This window comes from Taudactylus pleione, unplaced genomic scaffold, assembly GCF_031769625.1.
Source record: "Taudactylus pleione unplaced genomic scaffold, aTauple2 ptg001778l, whole genome shotgun sequence".
NCBI lineage: Eukaryota > Metazoa > Chordata > Amphibia > Anura > Myobatrachidae > Taudactylus > Taudactylus pleione.
In genome coordinates, this window is record NW_028286175.1 from 262,501 (window position 1) to 265,000 (window position 2,500).

General features: G+C 37.6%; 11 pseudogenes; all 11 read right to left on the minus strand.

The window, feature by feature from the left end:
• The window catches only part of LOC148437379 (5S ribosomal RNA), a 119-nt pseudogene extending 117 nt beyond the window's left edge, over positions 1-2 (minus strand).
• A 115-nt stretch (positions 3-117) lies between these two features.
• On the minus strand, positions 118-236 carry LOC148437380 (5S ribosomal RNA; annotated as a pseudogene).
• A 116-nt stretch (positions 237-352) lies between these two features.
• On the minus strand, positions 353-471 carry LOC148437381 (5S ribosomal RNA; annotated as a pseudogene).
• Positions 472-587: 116 nt separating this feature from the next.
• Positions 588-706, minus strand: LOC148437382 (5S ribosomal RNA; annotated as a pseudogene).
• Positions 707-822: 116 nt separating this feature from the next.
• LOC148437383 (5S ribosomal RNA) lies at positions 823-941 on the minus strand (annotated as a pseudogene).
• Positions 942-1,057: 116 nt separating this feature from the next.
• On the minus strand, positions 1,058-1,176 carry LOC148437384 (5S ribosomal RNA; annotated as a pseudogene).
• Positions 1,177-1,292: 116 nt separating this feature from the next.
• Positions 1,293-1,411, minus strand: LOC148437385 (5S ribosomal RNA; annotated as a pseudogene).
• A 116-nt stretch (positions 1,412-1,527) lies between these two features.
• Positions 1,528-1,646, minus strand: LOC148437386 (5S ribosomal RNA; annotated as a pseudogene).
• Positions 1,647-1,997: 351 nt separating this feature from the next.
• Positions 1,998-2,116, minus strand: LOC148437387 (5S ribosomal RNA; annotated as a pseudogene).
• A 115-nt stretch (positions 2,117-2,231) lies between these two features.
• LOC148437388 (5S ribosomal RNA) lies at positions 2,232-2,350 on the minus strand (annotated as a pseudogene).
• A 116-nt stretch (positions 2,351-2,466) lies between these two features.
• The window catches only part of LOC148437389 (5S ribosomal RNA), a 119-nt pseudogene continuing 85 nt past the window's right edge, over positions 2,467-2,500 (minus strand).

Here is a 2,500-nt window from a genome sequence, read left to right on the forward strand (position 1 = left end):
GTGCTCAAAAACATTAACTTTAGACCTCTTTTACTTCTTAACTCAAGTAAATTCAATGATAAGTTGAAAAACGAAATGTAAAATGTAATAGAAAAGAATGTTATGGCAGTATAAAATTACCTACAGCACCTAGTATTCTCAGGTGGCCTCCCATCGAAGTACTAACCAGGCCCAACACTGCATAGCTTCCAAGATCAGACGAGATTGGGCATGTCTAGTGTGGTTTGGCTGTAGGTGCTCAAAACCATTAACTTTAGACCTCTTTTACTTCTTAACTCAAGTAAATTCATTGATAAGTTGAAAAATTGAAATGTAGAATGTAATAGAAAAGAATGTTTTGGCTGTCTAAAATTACCTACAGCACCTGGTATTCCCAGGTGGTCTCCCATCCAAGTACAAACCAGGCCCAACACTGCATAGTTTCCAAGATCAGACGAGATTGGGCATGTCCAGTGTGGTTTGGCTGTAGGTGCTCAAAAGCATTAAATTTAGACCTCTCTTACTTCTTAACTCAAGTAAATTCACTGTTAAGTTGAAAAAATTAAATGTAAAATGTAATAGAAAAGAATGTTCTGGCAGTATAAAATTACCTACAGCTCCTGGTATTCCCAGGTGGTCTCCCATCCAAGTACTTACCAGGCCCAACACTGCATAGCTTCCAAGATCAGACGAGATTGGGCATGTCCACTGTGGTTTGGCTGTAGGTGCTAAAAAGCATTAAATTTAGACCGCTTTTACTTCTTAACACAAGTAAATTCATTGATAAGTTGAAAAAATGAAATGTAGAATGTAATAGAAAAGAATGTTTTGGCTGTCTAAAATTACCTACAGCACCTGGTATTCCCAGGTGGTCTCTCATCCAAGTACAAACCAGGCCCAACACTGCATAGCTTCCAAGATCAGACGAGATTGGGCATGTCCAGTGTGGTTTGGCTGTAGGTGCTCAAAAGCATTAAATTTAGACCTCTATTACTTCTTAACTCAAGTAAATTCATTGATAAGTTGAAAAAATGAAATGTAGAATGTAATAGAAAAGAATGTTTTGGCTGTCTAAAATTACCTACAGCCCCTGGTATTCCCAGGTGGTCTCCCATCCAAGTACAAACCAGGCCCAACACTGCATAGCTTCCAAGATCAGACGAGATTGGGCATGTCCAGTGTGGTTTGGCTGTAGGTAGTCAAAAGCATTAAATTTAGACCTCTATTACTTCTTAACTCAAGTAAATTCATTGTTAAATTGAAAAAATTAAATGTAAATTGTAATAGAAAAGAATGTTCTGGCAGTATAAAATTACCTACAGCTCCTGGTATTCCCAGGTAGTCTCCCATCCAAGTACTTACCAGGCCCAACACTGCATAGCTTCCAAGATCAGACGAGATTGGGCATGTCCACTGTGGTTTGGCTGTAGGTGCTCAAAAGCATTAAATTTAGACCGCTTTTACTTCTTAACACAAGTAAATTCATTGATAAGTTGAAAAAATTAAATGTAAAATGTAATAGAAAAGAATGTTATGGCAGTTTAAAATTACCTACAGCACCTGGGATTCCTAGGTAGTCACCCATCCAAGTACTAACCAGTCCCAACACTGCATAGCTTCCAAGATCAGACGAGATTGGGCATGTCCAGTGTGGTTTGGCTGTAGGTGCTCAAAAACATTAACTTTAGACCTGTATTACTTCTTAACTCAAGTAAATTAATTGATAAGTTGAAAAAATTAAATGTAAAATGTAATAGAAAAGAATGTTATGGGAGTATAAAATTACGTACTGCACCTGGTTTTCCCAGGTGGTCTCCCATCCAAGTACTGACGAGGCCCAACACTGCATAGCTACCAAGATAAGACGAGATTGGGCATGTCCAGTGTGGATTGGCTGTAGGTGCTCAAAAGTATTAACTTTAGACCTCTATTACTTCTTAACTCAAGGAAATTCATTGATAAGTTGAAAAAATTAAATGTAAAATGTAATAGAAAAGAATGTTATGGCAGTATAAAATTACCTACAGCACCTAGTATTCCCAGGTGGTCTCCCATCCAAGTACTAACCAGGCCCAACACTGCATAGATTCCAAGATCAGATGAGATTGGGCATGTCCAGTGTGGTTTGGGTGTAGGTGCTCTAAAACATTAACTTTAGACCTCTTTTACTTCTTAACTCAAGTAAATTCAATGATAAGTTGAAATATTAAATGTAAAATTTAATAGAAAAGAATGTTATGGCAGTATAAAATTACCTACAGCTCCTGGTATTCCCAGGTGGTCTCACATCCAAGTACTAACCAGGCCCAACACTGCATAGCTTCCAAGATCAGACGAGATTGGGCATGTCCAGTGTGGTTTGGCTGTAGGTGCTCAAAAACATTAACTTTAGACCTCTATTACTTCTTAACTCAAGTAAATTCATTGATAAGTTGAAAAAATTAAATTTAAAATGTAATAGAAAAGAATGTTATGGCAGTATAAAATTACCTACAGCACCTGGTAATTCCAGGTGGTCTCC